This window comes from Diceros bicornis, chromosome 29, assembly GCF_020826845.1.
Source record: "Diceros bicornis minor isolate mBicDic1 chromosome 29, mDicBic1.mat.cur, whole genome shotgun sequence".
Classification (NCBI taxonomy): Eukaryota; Metazoa; Chordata; class Mammalia; order Perissodactyla; family Rhinocerotidae; genus Diceros; species Diceros bicornis.
In genome coordinates this window covers 23,738,937-23,756,403 of record NC_080768.1, presented here as the reverse complement: position 1 = coordinate 23,756,403, position 17,467 = coordinate 23,738,937, and positions in this window count along the sequence as shown.

The window sequence follows — 17,467 nt, the reverse complement described above, 5'->3', positions numbered from 1 at the left end:
ATATTATTGCAAATAATAGAAACAATAATATATTTTATTTATTCTGATAAGTAAAAATTGAAAAGAACCCAGAAATTTTCCTCCTAGGTTTTCACTCAAGATAAACAAAAATATATATCCATAAAAAAGTACTTCTACGAGATGGTTAATAGTAGCTTTGTACATAATACCCAAAAACTGGAAACAAATGAAATGTTGGTAAATGGATAAAAAAATTAGTAGTATGTTCATACAATGGTATACTTAGCAATAAAAAAGAATACAATACTGATATGAGGTAACGTGAATAACCTCAAAAAAACATAGTGCTGAACAAAGATTTGCACAAAAGAGTAAATTCTGTATGATGTTATTTACATGAAGCTCTAGAACCGGCAAAACTAATCCATGGTGAAAAAAAGAACAGCAGTTGCCTGTGGAGGTGGAAACTGACAGGAGAGCAGAATGAGAGAACATTCTAGGTGGTTACATCTACATCTTGATAAGGATTTGAGTTACATAGGTTGTGTCCATTTGCATAAAATCAGAAAATTTACACTTGAGATTTGTGCATTTTATTGTATGTAAATTTTATCTCAAACATATAAAATTAAACGGTATTGAACTCTATGATGTACATGCTGACATATTTAAGAGGAAGCACAGCAATGTCTGCAACTTATTTTGAAATGCATAAAAATTCCAAGGTTATTTGATGGTGGAACAGAGAGAAGGGTAGATGGATACTTAAGTGATAAGACAATGATAGCAAAATGTTAATTTTACAATCGAGGTGTTAGATATACAGGTTCGCTGTAAAATTCCTTTAATCTTTCCGTAAGTTTGAAAATTTTCTAACGTGTTTGAACAAAATTAAAAGGATGTCAAGAACCAACTATTTTCTTCTTCATTATAATATGCCAACACTAATGCCAATTTTCTGTACAAACACTACTCTCAACTATAGATATTAACCAGTAGACTGCAAAGACTTTTTTTCCTCAACAATACAGCCAAAATATAACAGCACAAAGTCATAAATGTTTCATAGGTGTGACACATATCAGAGGTTATTCACCTACAGGTCCATGGACATGGATATTTCACTGGGAAATCATTATATCTATAATGATACAATGGAGGTACGATTGAATTTAGACTACTTATTCATTATTTCTTTATAATTGGTGATAATACTGTTTTTTTTGTTTGTTTGGTTAGTTGATCAGTATACTGATTTTGGTGGAGTGGGAGTGTGACAGAAAGACAGACTTACAATTAGCAGACTAAATTTTCCAAGGATATCATACATGAAGTAACCCCCAAATTAACGAGTAAATCCAATGTTGCCAAAAATATATAGACCATAATAACATAGGATGAGTTTATTTTAAAAAATACAAAAGAGTAAAATAGGTGATTTAACAATACCTAATGCAGAATATCTATTTTTTTAAAAATCTGATATCCGTATATGGGCTTTTGGGTTCTTCTATTCAATATCTACCCACAGCAGCAAAAAGCAATGTCAATGAACACTTTAGTTTATTATCATACACATAATTTCTAGAGCAAAACATAGGTCCATTCAGAACAAATTGTTCTTACATTACGTTTTAAACATTCTATATGATTATTCACTTTTTAATTCTACTGGTTGGTATATCATTCTCTTCACTATCTACCTGGTTGTATTTGAAAATAGTCCTTACTCCAAATAAAGAAAAAAAGAGTCACTATTCTGTTTTTAGAAAAGGAGAGCAGAGGCAAAATGCAGGGAGCAGGTAATTAGCTTTTCCTGATCCCACAGCATGCCCTGAAGGGAGTGCCAGTTTTAAGTGATTACTATGGAACTAAGCAACCAACCAAAAGTTTTCCAAACGCTTTTCATTACAGAGCTCATGCTGTCATTCCAATACCCTTTAGTTTTATTTTGCTGCCCAATCAGTCACATAACGACCATGAAGCAAAGGGACTGTTTAGATTACAAAGGTGAAATTACACATGAAATACATGTGTAAAACCAAAATATGGAAAAAATTTTTCCGTAAAGTTTTTTTTAGGATTTCAACTTATACGTCCATAAATAACTATTTTTACCAGAGCTTTTTGAGAGAGAACACAGTGTTTTTTCCATAAAAGGCGCTATAATATAGACTTCCTAATTACTATGACCCATGGATCGTTGTATTACAATAAAATTCCATGATTTTCTTGGCTTGATCATTTTATTTTTAGCCATGAGTTAAGACACCATGCAACATCACTTGTTTTCCCCATTTTTCTTCGATGGCATTGGGATTTGTACCAAAGGAGCACTTCTGAGAGCAGGAACTAACATCTAAGATGCAATGATTCTAAGAAACTCTTGGTAGTCAGATTTTCATATACTAGAAGTTCCGCAAAGTATGAATCTGTTTAACTCCACCACAAGCAACTGAGGGACGTAATCTTCATTTCATATCTTGAGCAGCTTCTTTTTTTCTTGAACAACTGCACTAGTCACATTTCTGGGTAGGGATTACGCAGTACCAGAGGGTGAGAGAAACTAATCCGTCCCTGTCTTAGAAGCTCGAACACTACTGAGACACCAATGGGAAATAGTCGAGTCATAATACAATACATGGTGTTATTAATCAATGGTCATAAATATTGAACCACTTCTGAGTCGTGAAAGAAATAGCCAAAGACTTCTATTTATACAGCATCAATCGCTAGCTGATGTTGTCTATTCTGTCAATTAAAGAAATTAATAATAATGTTTTACACAACCCACAGGTGGTTTAGTGCTATGAATACAGAACTACATACCATTGAAAGTAGAACTGTATCCACTCAGAAGAGAACAAGGTCTATCATCTTCCTATTCCAAGGAAATGGGTCACACACATATACACACACAAATTCAAGTGAAATTGCAAAGCCAATTTTAGATTTTGCTAAAGAAGAGAGTGCATTATTGTCTATCTGTGGATGGTCTTTTACTTGCTAACCATCTGAAATGTAAGCTCTTTGGCAGCAGGGTCTGAATCAATGCTTCAGTGGTGCCTGAAGTGCACTAAATCATGCCTTTTAATCTGTGGGTACTTTCTGTCGGCTAATGAGCTTAAGCAATCTACTGACATTTCCTGCTCCCTCCTTTTCCTTTCATCAATATTTTTATCAGTTGGTAAATCTCCCGCAATCCTAAGTACCAGCCTAGATTCCAAAGGACTACATACTGACCGGTTGTTGGCTGTAGGAAAAGTAAACTTCTCTGAAACATTTTGGAAAATATGTTGGCTTCTAGATTCAAATGGTGAAAGGGTGACTTCAGAGGAACAGAATGTATATTACAACTGCTGTCACAGGAGGGGCAAGAGTGTAGAGAAAAGAATCTTACAAGCAGTAGAAGTGGTTGGGTCGTACAAGATTGCCTGATGGAGAACGCGGAAACCGGCCCTGAATGTGTGTGGCAATAAGGCCTCAAACCATTCCCAGCCACAGTCGCAAGGGACTAAGCCAATCTAGTTCATAATTTATTTGGGTTTCTGGATACTTTTTTACCCCTTCTCGTACAGCATTTATTATATCATCCTTTATTTACTTTATTTATGTTTTTCTCTTCAATTAGTCCACAAATTTTCAAGACCAGGTAACAAGCATTCAATAAATGTAGGACAGAAAGAAGGACAAGGAAAAGGGCAGGTAAGAAAGAAGGTTTATTTCATTGCTTCCTGCAACATCAAGTATGTCATTGAATTCCCTAAACGGTGTATGAATTATTATGTCTTTGAGTTTCTGATTTATTTTTCCCAGTCTCTCTTGCCCTCAAGAGATGAGGGTTTCTTATAAAGATAATAGTTTCTATATTTTTATTCTTTAATATGTTGTACCATGAGATTAAGAAAAGACATATTGCTTCAAATGTTAATAGCCATTACCCTTCCTAACAAAGAATACTAAAAAAGAAAAAAATCAGATCAAGGTCATCACATATATGTCTATACAATTTATGATTGATCATGCACGCAAGAAAAATGAATTAGTATTCTATTTTTATGTATACATGCAATAAATATGATAGAAGAAGTTTCTCAAATACTAATTTGAAAAATAAACAGCATTATCTAGCTTGAGCATTTATTGGCTTCTTTGTAATTTATTAGTAAAATATGAAAATATTTTCCAATTTGAAAATATGGAAAATTCATTTTGGTATATTTGACATAGTAAATGAATAAGAACAGCAACACAATCACCAGTCATTTAAGTAAATGCTAGATTAATTGGATTTTATGGGAAAGGTGTCACAAAGATAATTGTTTAAGCAATATGTTTGAACATAATAGAGGTACTATACCACAAATGATGTTTGCACTTGGGCAAGGCTCCCACATACAGAAATCTGTCAGAGATAAGATATGCAGAACAAGCGAGCTTGAATCATTTCTGCCAAATATTGTGAGAACAGTTTGTTCTTTTCCATTGCAGACATGAAAAAAAGAAAATCCATATAAAATGTCACTGGCAATAGGGGATTAGCCCTGTTCTAGTAAAAAGCAGGTCTCCTCAGGGCTTGCTCTAGGCAAAATTATGAAATAGGAGGGGGAACAAGTTAACAGAGTGTGAAAATTCTTGGACTGAAGTTTGATTTCTGCATTTTATTCAATTTCTGAACTAAATGGCAACATAAGTTTGTCCAAGTCTCTTAATTTTTCTGTATCTTAGCTTGATTATCTGTAAAAATAAATCTCTCTGAATCCCCTTCTAATTACAAAAAGCCTATAGCTATAAGTCTGTCTTCTCTGGATTCCATCACACCCACATAGCCCTTTCTCGTACATGCTAGCACGCAGACCTCTTTTTCAAGTTCTAGTTACCAGCCTCCACGGTCTTCTGCTGCCTATTGGCTGCTCACAATCACTTGCTGTAATGTCCAATCCATAATCCAAGGATATCTCCTGTTCTGGCATTGTTCTGAAAACATTTTTTCCTTTTATTCCTTCACTAAAACCAAAGCCCACAAATTTGTTTAACTAATTTAAATCATAATTCATACTTATGGGAAAGTAGGAAATTAAGCAGGTAGGCCCACCACAGTATAAGGCATATATTAGGTACTCAGTAAATATGCATCGAATGAATGAATAAATCTATTTATATGACAAATTGGAAGTAGATTGGCAAATTAGTAACTCCAAAGAGTGGAAGCTACCCAGTAAGGCATAAATTCATTTTTTAATTTTCAAAATAGTATTCTTTTGGAATTCAAGCTAGCTGAAAGGAATTTAATTGCTAATTGTTAAAATTTAAGGAAATGTAGGGAAAATATTTTCAGGCAGTTCATCCTTTGCAGCCTTTCTCCAAGTCCACTGTTTAAGATACTGCTGATTCCTCTACAGCAGTGATCACTCATTGCAGTCTTAAAGGTTCATACTTTTCTTCAAATTTATTCACCTCTTTCCAGTGCTTTCTAAAGTCAAATTTTTCACCTCTCCTTTTTATCCCAGAAAAAAAATTTCTCTAAGGTGTTCAATAGAGTCCCTAAAATGATAGCACATGGATACTATGAAGCTTATAAGAGTAAATAAAACCTTTCTTTCAATTCTATGAGAAATTTACAAGAATAAATAAATTTATCTAATAAGCCATGCATTAAAGAAACAGATTAAGCCATACATATCTGTAAACTGAAAGGTTTGGTTTCATTGAAGTCCACTCAACTTCTTCCATTCTGTGATTTTGTCACCATCATAACTGCTTGGTCACCTAACCACATCTTTCTTCCCTGATTTAGCCTGATTGTGCAAGATGGCAGCACAAAACACATTAACCCATTACAGTGGACACAGATAAATCATAATGCCATGAGATGTGTAACCAAGATAGTGCCTTGACATAAAGCTTTGTTGTTCATTTCTTATTCCCCATTGATGCAACTTGACATATAGAGAGGAAAACTTCCTCACGACTAGAAATCAGAAAGATGCCCTGCTTAGACCTTTTTAGCTTCATATTTCTGTGGAGATGGTGTTGCTAGCCAGGTTCCCTGAAAAACAGACTCTGAGACAGAGATTTGCATGTGCAAATTTCACTGGGGCAAACTCTTGGGATCAACACTTGCAGGGAGTACAGAAAACAGGATTAGACAGAGGGAGAGTTCAAACTCCGCCAGTCCCATGGGGAGCTCTGGAGATAGGACAGCCCTGAAACATTGTCCTGAATTAAGCCAGGAGGATGGTTCTTTATAACCCTGCTTTGAGTAGTTATTAGATGTAGGCTGCCCCCAGGGAAAGTGTCTCCCTTCAGTCCAGAGCACTTCTAGAAGAACTCAGCTAGGAGCTGTCAGCTTCCAACACTTCCAGACCTAGAGGAATGAGTGTTTCAGTCCTGAAGAGGGGATCTGGGGGTGTTCCACAGCACCCACTACTGATGAACATGTAAAATGAGGTAGAAAGCTGTGCCAGCCCTTCTACTGTCACCACTATTCAGTGTCCCTCAAACTAAACAAAGCTCATGAGCACCAAAGCCACTCAACTCCCTTGTGGTTTCTCAGGGGATGGACTCACTTAGCTCTAATCCACCCAGCAGGAGACTCACCTCTATTCAACTAATCCTGGGGTAATTCTTTTATACTCTAAAAGTCACAAAATTTGTTTTGATCTGTAAACTCAGGGGGGGATCCATTGAGGATAACTATCCATGCCACAGTCTCAGAATTCAGGATAAAGCCAGTTGATATCACTAGTTGCCTTGATTATGAATTTAACTCATTTGATATCTCCTCCTCAGTGGTACCACTCAAACCTGGCCCACCAAAATGGCAGGTGAGCTGTTTAACTCTAGACACTCACTTTTTCTAGAGTAAAATTTCCAGAATTACATGCCATTTTTGATTGGGGTTAGAAGAGCACAGACCTGAAAAAAATGACAAGAAAGGCTGAAAGTAAAGGAGTAGCCCAAAATGACTATATTTAGAACATGCAAACAAAAGAAAACACAGATAGTGATACATAATTCCTATTTAAAAATGTAGAATTTTAGGCCAGAATGTTAAATAGCTACGAGCAGAATATTATGTGATAATCATAAGCCTTTATGCACTTAGCAAATGTACTACAATATAAAAAGGGGTGAAAAGTTGCTAGCAATACTGGAAGGAATTTAAAGCATCACAGTCTTAATTACAGATATTCATATACCTTTCTTATAAATCAATAGATTATGCAGAGAAGAAATTATATGGAGAATTTAAATAACATGACCAACAATTTTGATAATCTGTACTAATGCCAAGTTCTCCAGTTATATTTTTTTTCTAAAACAGTGAAGAAATATAATTGTCTAATGCTCATAAAATAGTTATATCAAAATTCATCCTATACTAGGCCATAATTTAAATCTTGATAACTTCTAAGAGTAGACACCTTTCAAGATATGACCTTAAACTACATCACAGAAAATCTAATAATACTAATATTGAATTAAAAAGTTGGGATTAAAAGAAAAAAAAAAGACACTGCTCCATAATTTATGGATCAAAGAAGAAACCAAAACTAAAATAACAGTCTGTTTAGGTTAAGAAATCTATAGAATACTGCCCAACGAGCACTCAAAAAATTGTCTTAAGTTGTTTTATCATGTAAGTTAATAAAATATTGACTTTATTTATCTCAAGACGATTGGAAAAAATGAATAAGAAGAGACACCTAAAAAACTATCAGGAAGACTTTAAAATGAAAAATAAAGAAAGAAATTAGAAAACAAAAATACAATGAAAAACAACCAAAAATATAGACAAATCTAGGGCAAGAATGGCTTCTAAAAAGCAAAAGAGTAAGGAGGGGTGGCAAACAGATTCACATTATCAGAGATAAGAAAAGGGAAATAAATAATCAGATCAAGAGGAAATAATAGGCTACTAGGTTAAAAAAGGAGATTCATAATAAATAATCTATATTCAACTGTATATTGTTATGTTATTTTGTAACAAAGAAAAATGTTCTATCCATTTCATCCCACTATATAATTGTATATGTTTATTAAAAATTTAGAAGTATAGACATGAATTGTTACCAATGATTAACTCTAGGGGAATATAAGATTATAAAGGACTTTGTGTATTGCTCAAATTTTCACAAAGTGCAGGTCTTAATTACACAATACCAAAAAATGTTTTCCAATTTCAAAGTAAAGTAAAAAAATATTTAAAAGCCTAATTTTAATAATAGCATATTTAACAGTTTCTATTTAGGAGTACAATGCATAATATTATCACTGACTTGCTTCTGTTAAAGTGCCAAATTAAAAAAAATGAAAAGTAACATGATGTTAATGTGCATGCACCTGCTCTAAATACGTTTGGAATTCTTTGTTTGTTTTAAGTAAACAGCATAGAAGAGATGTGTTGTCCAACATGGTGAAGTGTAGGGAACTCAGCAGTATTTCAATAGAATATTTGAAGGAAAGGGAATGAATGAGAAAAGAGATACGGGAAACCTGTGAATTAAACCACAGCCAAGGTCAAAGTTGAATGAAGGTATATTTGAATTCTGGGAGAGGAGTACAGAAAAAAATGTGGTGGACAGAAAAAGATGCTCTCATTCACTTTCCATTCTCTCCCAGTTTTGTATTCATTCATTCATCACACAATTATTAAGAACTTAGTATATGTCAGGCAGTGTGCTAAACTCCAGGAATTCAGAGTTAAAAGTCAGTCTCATTTTTACTAGCTCATGGGCTGCTAGTGAGTGGAATGAGTAAACTGCAAATTCCTTACTCTACAGCAGGGAGTGTTATGAGTAGCACTTCTCAAACTTTAACATGCATTCAAATCACCTGGGAAATCTTATCAAAATGCAGGTCTCCCTTGGATCCGAGATTCGGAAGTCCTGACACCAGTTCACCAACCACAGTTTTGAGGTGCAGAGTTACAGAGCCTGTAACCTGTGCTCTCTCTCCAATCTACCTGCCCCCAGGTGCGCCCAGATTCTCATTTCCCATCAACATTTTTCTATTTCCATCTTCAGCTTACTTCACTCATTCATTACTTTCTCCTTAGGTGAGCTCATCCACTCCTCTGTCTTCCGTTATGACTTAAATGAAGAAAACTCACAACGTGCGCTAACCTGGCTCTGAGCTCCAGACTCTCCTACCCAGCTGCTGTATAACATCAACTTTTGTATTTCCAAAGGCATCTCAAACTAACATGTCTAAAGATGAGCCCACCGTACTCTTCCACCGCCAACCACTCAGACAATACTGGCCATTTTGAGCATTTCACATCTCAGGGAACAAAGCATCACTGGTCTAGTTGTGCAAGCCCCAAATTTTGGAGACCCCCACCTTATCCAATCCACTACCAAGTCCACTTGACTTTCTAAATTTATCTCTAATCCACTCATTCTCTCCTCCCCTCTACTGTCACCAGCCTGGTTTAAAAGTCTATCATCTCTCGTCTAGATGAAAACAGTGGCCTCACAACTGATTATTAGCTTCCACTTCATCCACCCAATCCACTCTCTGTGCTTCAGCAACACTAGTCAAACGCTTGCCTTGTTTTTACAATAAGGAGACAGCCTTGTTCTTCATTTATTTTTCAGGGGCTGCTTCTATTACCACCGCCTTGTTCCGTCGCATCTCCACGGTCACGACGGCCTTCCTTTGATCACCCTCACTCACAAGGCTCCCTCCCGACACGCCTGTGCACCTCCCGTTTCTTTTGCCTGGAATGCTCTTCTTTCCTCTTTTCCTAGCTGATTTCTATGTGTCCTTCCTGTCTCAGCTTCTCATCACTTCCTCAGAGAAGCCTTTTCTGACTTCCCTGTGTAGATCAAATGCCTCTATCATAAGCTCTCCTAGTAGGTTTACCTCTGGTTTGTGGCACTTTACAACTAAGTTTTTTCCCCTGGTTTGTATGATCATTTGATTGATATCTGTAAGCTCCATCAGGAAAGGAACAGTGTTTGATTTTATTTGCCATTTATTTCCAGGCATTAGCACAGCATTTGAACAAAGTTGAGACTCAAGAAATACTCGGAATTAAATGTTGATTAAAAACGATCTGTGTCCTAAATCTGCATGTTCACAGCCAGATAACTGAGCAACTCAGAGATGCTCTGCAGCCTCACTCCAGAGCCAGTCATTCCTATTACACAGCTCTCCACCAGGAAATTATTTTCAAATACCAAGTGTCCAGTCAGCATTTGTTTGAGTTAAATGAATAGGCAATGCACTGTACCCATCTTGTACAGAATTTAATCCAACTAGAATTTATTGAGCCCAATCTGGGCATGGCTATATAATAAGCATCAGAATAAAATGTAACAATTTTGGTGTCTCATCAGATTGGTTAAAATGAATGTGTGACTCTCGTTTAGTGATTGAATTACTATCAGAATCCACCCTCCATATGGCTCTTTTATTTGATTTATTCAAGCAATTTGTGGTATCTCATCTTGATACTATCAAGCATATAGTATACGACATAATTGTAGTTTCTATTATGATTTTTGTGACAGATTGTTTAAAATCACTTGAATAGATCAGCTGGGAACACTTAGAACCTCAGCATTTTATGTAAGCTTACTAACTTAGATTTATAGAGCAGACATAGTGGAAAAAGAGGGATTTATCAGGATTTACTATAAACCAGTGATATACCCCCAACACTGATCAATTTAGTTAACATTTTATTAAGTTTTTATCATATAGCAGATCCTAAATTAGGATGATGTGAAAATATCATCTTACATTCTCTTAGGATACTAAAAGTCTAATGGGCAAGACAGACAAGTCAGTGGATAATTAAAATGGAGGGGCTCAGTGCTACAGAAGATGTTTGTACAGATGATCGCACAAACACAAAAAAGGAGAACATAAACAGTTAAGGAACATGAGATTGGTATGAGGAGGAGGTTAAATACGGCTGCCTTGAGAAAATGACTCCTAATATGAGTGTTAAAAGGTAGAAGAAAATATCTTCTTAGTTGTGGTGTTTGGGAAGGCAATCTGGGCAGAGGAAACATTTTGTAATTTAACTTGCATACACACTATTGGTAATAATTGGAGGTGAAGGCTTTCAATTTTATGAAGTTCTGAATAAATTCTTTTAATGACCTGAATGACTTTTCACTTGGGCTATTGTTTTTCTCACAAATAATATTTTCCTGTGCAAATAAAAGATGGAATTGTGATGTGCAGAAGCATATTTCCTTTACCCATACAGTCTACATTAGTCTTAAGAGAATATTTAAGTCATTGTGCTCATATGACTGCATTTTTTGACAAGTGTGACTGGACTGAAAAAGATGTAAAGCTATTGAGAAACTATGACCCAATTAACACAATACTCTTACATCCAGTAAAATTAGTTTTCTTACCCTTTTCCAAATAAAAACATAGGATTGTATTTGTGGTTTAAAATTCGGTATGTTTCTCCCACAATTTCCAATGTATGTTTGTTATTGACATATTATGAGATTTGAATGTTTATGAGATATATTAAATTTCTAGGCCACTGCAGTTATTGTCTTATGACACTACCCAATCTGGCTCCCACAACTACACACTCTCACATTTAGTCATCATTTTTTAAAGCTTTATTAAGTTGTGATTTACATAAACATCATGTATTTAAAATGTCTGACTTGATAAGGTTTAACATATAGATACAACTATAATACTATCATCATAATCTAGATAGTGAACATATCTATCACCCCAAAATATTTTCTCTTGCCCCTTTCTTCTTGCCAGCCCCCAACCCTTGTCTCCAGGCAACCTCTGATCTACTCTATGACACGGTAGATTAGTTTACTTTTTTTTTTAGTTTTATATAAATGGAATGATACAAAATGTACTTTTTTCTTGATTTGGCTTCTTTCACTCGGCATAATTATTTTGAGATTCATCTATGTTGTAGCATCTACTACTTGTTCTTTCTTTTTTACTGTTGAGTAGTATTCCACTGTATGATGTACCACGGTTTTTTTATCCATTCACCTGTTGATGGACATCTGGGTTATTTCCAGTTTTTGGCTATTATGAATAAAGCTGATATGGACATTCATGTATAAGTCTTTTTATGGACATATGCTTTTTATATATATTGGTTAAATACGCAGGACTGAAATGATAGGGTCATGTTTCAACTTGAAGAAAGTGTCAAACTACTATGTTCCAAAGTGGTTGTATCCTTGCACATTCCCTGTTGTATGAGAATTCCTGTTCTTCCTCACCAACACTGGTGAGATCAGTAATTTTAACTGTAGCCGTTCTAATAGGTATGTAGTGGTTTCTCCTTGCAATTTTAATTCTTATTTCCCTAATAACTAATGATGTTGAGCATTTTTTCATGAGCTTGCTTCCCATCCCTATACCTTCTTTGGTAAAATGACTATTCAAATAATTTGCTCATTTTTAACTGGGTTGTTTGTCTTGTTCTTATTGAATTCTAAGAATTCTTCGTATATTTTGATACAAGTCCTTTAACTTATATATAATTTGCAAATATTTTTACCTACTCTGGCTCTTAATTTTTCATCCTCCTTAACACTGTTCTTGAAAGAGCAGAATTTTTCAAACTTGATGAAGTCCAATTTATTAATTTGTTCTTTAATGAGGATTGCGCTTTTGATGTTAAAAAACACTTTGCCTAACGCAGAAGAGGCTTGGTGTTTTTCCCCTATATTTTCTTTTAGGAGTTTTATAGTTTTAGACTTCACAATTAGGTCTATAATAAATTCTGAGTTACTTTTTATGTGGTGCTAGGCACCCATGGACTGAAATTCGCTTGTTTGCATATGAATATCTGATAGTTGTCGCACCATTCCTTGAAAAGATTCACCTTCTTCGTAGGATTACCTTTGTACCTATGTTGAAAATCAGTTGTTCACATACACATGCACCTATTTCTGAATTCTCTAATCAGTTCCATTGATAAATTTATCTGTCTTTGCACCAATACTACACTGGCTTGATTATTGTAGTTTTATAAGTCTTAAATTAGGTAGTGTTAGTCCTCCAATTTGGTTCTTCTTTTTCAATGTAATTTTTGCTACTTTAGTTCCTTTCCATTTCCACTGAATTTTTGTTTGTCAATTTTCACTAAAAAAAGTCTATTGACATTGATTGGCATTGCATTGAAACTATAGGTCAGTTTGGAGAGAACTGTCATGCTAAAAGTCTTGAGTCTTCCCAGCCATGAACACAGCATGTATCTCCGTTTACATAGGTATTTTTCATTTCTCTTAGCAATGTTTTACATTTTTCAGTGTTTTTCACATCTTCTGTAAGATATATCCCAAAGAATTTCATGTTTGATGCTTTTCTAAATGGTATTATTATTTTTCTATTTCAATTTTTATGTTGCTAGTTTATGGAAATACAATTGATTTTGTATATTGATCTTTTATCTTGCCACGTTGTTATTAGTTCTGGTAGCCTTTTTAAAGATTCCATCTGATTGTCTGCTTGGATAGTCATATCATTTTTCAATAAAGACAGTTTAATATCTCCTTTTTCAGAAGATGCCTTTTGTCATCTTTTCTCTTTGTTTTTTCTTTCCTTTATTTCACTGGCTAAAAACCTCTGGTATAACATTGAATAGAAGTAGCCAGAGCAAACTTCCTTGCTTTGTTACTTATTTTAGGGGGAAAACATTAAGTCTTTCATCATTAATCATGATGCTAGCTGAAGGTTTTTCATAGGTGTTCTCTATCATTTTGAAAAAGTTCACTTCTATTCCTAGTTTGCCGAGACTTTTTGTTTGGAATGACTGCTGGATTTTGTCAAATGCTATTTCTGAGATGATTTTATAGTGTATCTTCTTTATTTTGTTAATGTAGTAAATTACATTGATTTATAAATGTTAAACCAATCTCTTGCATTCCTGAGATAAATCCTACTAGGTCGCGAAAGCTTATCGTTTTTATACCTTGTTGGGTGATATTTGCTAAAATTTTGTTTAGAATTTCCATATCTATGTCCATGAGGTATATTCTTTTCCCCAATACTTTCGTCTGTGTTTGGTTTCAGGTTATTGCAGGCCTCATACAATGAGCTGTAAAGTGGAACTCTAAGCTCTACCTCCTCAATCCAGAGAGTCAATTGGGTCCCTTGACTTCTACTGCCCAACTCTATGCCCTGGGAACTCTCTTGAGGAACTTAGCTGGGTTAATCGTAAGGCTTACCTCTTTGGTTTCATGTCTCTCAGGAGTCATTGTCATTGCCTGCTATACAATGATTCGAAAAGTATTGTTTCATATATTGGTCCATTATTCTTGTTTCAAGTGACAGGATAAATCTGGTTCATTTTCCTCTATCTGGGCCTTAAACTGAAGATAGAATCAATTATCAGGTAAGATGGAGTCAAGCTTGTCCATTTTTAGACATATTTTATTTTATTTTTGCTGAGGAAGATTCACCCTGAGCTAACAGCTGTTGCCAATCTTCCTCTCTTTTTGTTCGAGGAAGATTGGCCCTGAGCTAACATCTGTGCCAATCTTCATCTATTTTATATACGGGTTGCTGCCACGGCATGGCTGACAAGTGGTATAGGTCTGCACCCAGGATCCAAACCTGCGAGCCCAGGCCACTGAAGAAGAACATGCTGAATTTAACCACTACGCCACGGAGCCAGCCCCCGCCATATTTTATTTTTTATAAGTGCTCAAGAGTATCACATCTAACAGATGTTAAAATGCCTGATGTATTGGGTAGACATTTATTTAACATGCACATGCTTTGATCTCTTTGTCAAGGTCCTGGTTAAAATTGCATGTCTGAAACAAGCATCTAAAACTTTAGAATAGTATGGACCATGTATTTTTCATCTTTACATCTCTCATGATTTTTGCAGAGCATATTACATTCACCGCTAAAGAATGCATGTTCCCAGGCACACTTATAGCAGTTGTTTTGTGTACATAATGTCTTTCTGAACTGTGCCTTTGTGTGACTGTGCATCTGACCTTCCCAACCTCCCTTTCCTGAAGTCTCTGTTTTTATGTGTAATGTTTTATGAATCATTTCATCAAAATGCTTCGACTAAAAATAGGTTTCAACATACCCAAGCATTTCAAATTAGCTTTGCCTTCTTCATAAGTCTTCTTTAACTGCAAATGTAAATTGTTATTTTCATTTAAATGGACTATCAGTGTCATAGCTTCCAAAATATTCACAAGATCATTTGATTTCTTATCCATATTTTAAGTAATTTTGTATGACAAACCTTTTTAAATTTTTTATATTTATTTAATATAGAAATAGAAACACAGTGTAAGCCACATTTGTAATTTTAAATTTTTCTAGTAGAAAAATTAAAAATGCAAAGAAAAATGCGTGAAATTAATCTTAATGTTATATTTTACTTGGCTTAATATATCCAAAACATTATCATTTGAACATTAGTCAATAAGAAAGAAATGTTAATGATATATTTTATATTCTTCCTTTATACTAAGACTTCTTACCAAGATTTCAAAATCCAGTGCATATTTAATATTTACAGCACATCTCAATCAGCCATTTCTCAAGTGCTCGGCAGCTACATATGGCTGGTGGCTACCATACTGAATAAGTTAGATCTAGATAATATTTTTGAGATCATTTTCAGCAATTGCAGTAAATCAATGTTAGGACTTGATTTGCTTGGCATGCTAGTGAGCGATATTTTACGCATACACCCACTGTATTAAATGCTAGCAATTATCAACAGTGTCTTCACTTAGCATAATACCCTCAATATCTATCGATGTTGTCACAAATGGCTGGATTTCATCGTTTCTTATGGCTGAGTAGTATTCCATTGTGTATATATACCACTAGCCGTTGGGCTTAGAGTTGCTGTGACTGATTCTATCTCTGCTGCTTGTCAATTTGGAGACTTACTGTGTTGTTAATATTCTTGTGTCTCAATACTCTAACACACTAAATAAGTATAATGTTTGTTGCTGCAAATTCAAAATTTGTTGTGAAAATCAAATAAGGAAATGGCTATGAATATAGAGAGAGTAAAAAAATATGAGATATTATCTAGAATTAAACTGAGAAACTTCTTGAATGAAAAACCACTAATGAAAATGGCTTTCACTTTTGCCTCGGCTTGACTAAACTTTAGACAGGCATCTTCCGACTCTAAGCCCCTGATCCGCCTTTTCTTAGGGCATTTACTCTAGAAAACTTGTAACTGTCCACTCTTTTTTTGCCCCTTTGAGATATAAATCTTTTTAAAAGCCTCTTGCCAGTTATACAATCCAGGAATATCTTTCTCAAGGACATGGGAGCCATCCCTTTGAAACTAATCTTCAAGGAAGATAATGCTTCTATCTCCCAGTCTCTGTGGGAGGGTAGGAGCCTCCTTGGACAGCACCTTGCTGGAGTTGTAGAACTACCAGAGGAATTATAAGTATCCTTGGGGTAAAGCCAATTAGCAAACAAAGATGGCCTGTGTTGAGCTCAGATTTAGTTCTGGTGTTTCTCCTCTATTGCAACTACCTTGAATAAAGTCCCTCTTGCCTGTTTAACTTTCTTGGTGCAGTTTTTGCTTTGACACCACCTTAATGAATTCGCTTTCTTCTCTGATGTAAAGGAATCTAGCTTTGAACTTTTAAGCTTTGACATCCAATGCAGCTCGTTTTTCAGGGAGTCAGAATCACCTAATCAAAAAAGCTCAATGGTTTGGAAGATAGGAAGAATCAACTCTCTGTTCTACTAGATCTTCTTACGACCTTGGAAAAGTTGCTGATGGTTTGATAAAGAGTTTTCTCCTCTGTAAGATGAGAGGATTGGGTAAGGAAATCTCCTAATTTGCCTTTTAATTCTTAACTTCTTTGATTCTATTCTTGCTGGAGCCCTGTTGATTCTTTAGCTAATCCAGTGCATCCATGTTTTTAATTGGTTAATTCACGTCAACTTATGTACATGACTTAAGAGATTATGCTTTTTTAAGTCCAATGAACATTTTCACATTTCCAGCAGGAAATGAATTAAACACGTATATTCCCTGAGGGTGAAAACGAGGTACAATTTTCCTCCACCTATAAAGCAGCCGCTATCGCTGTTTGCTGACTTGCAAATCATTACTGAATGCTTCAGCACATCTTCGACATTGTGCAAAGTCAGCTCTTGAACTGCCCATAATTGTCGGACTCATGATTTGCTCTTTTTTATTTCAATGTAGAAAAAGATGTGATTAGTAGTGTAAGTTGCACAATATATTCTTCTGGTACTTTAAAAAAGTATATGTTGTAATTTAAGTTCTCACCTTAAACAGAAACACAAAAATGCTGTTTTTATATGGCATCTGCTGTAATGTTGAATACACATCTGGGAAATTAAAATTAGCATGTGATGCCTATAGTACCATAGCTTTTATTGAAGTATACCTAGAAATAGGAATGGCTAACCTGAGGAGCATTTACTAGGAGCTAGGTCAGTGATTTCCCACATTCTTGTGTACTTTAGAATTACTTAGAGATCTTGGAAAATTTCCAAAGTCCAAGCC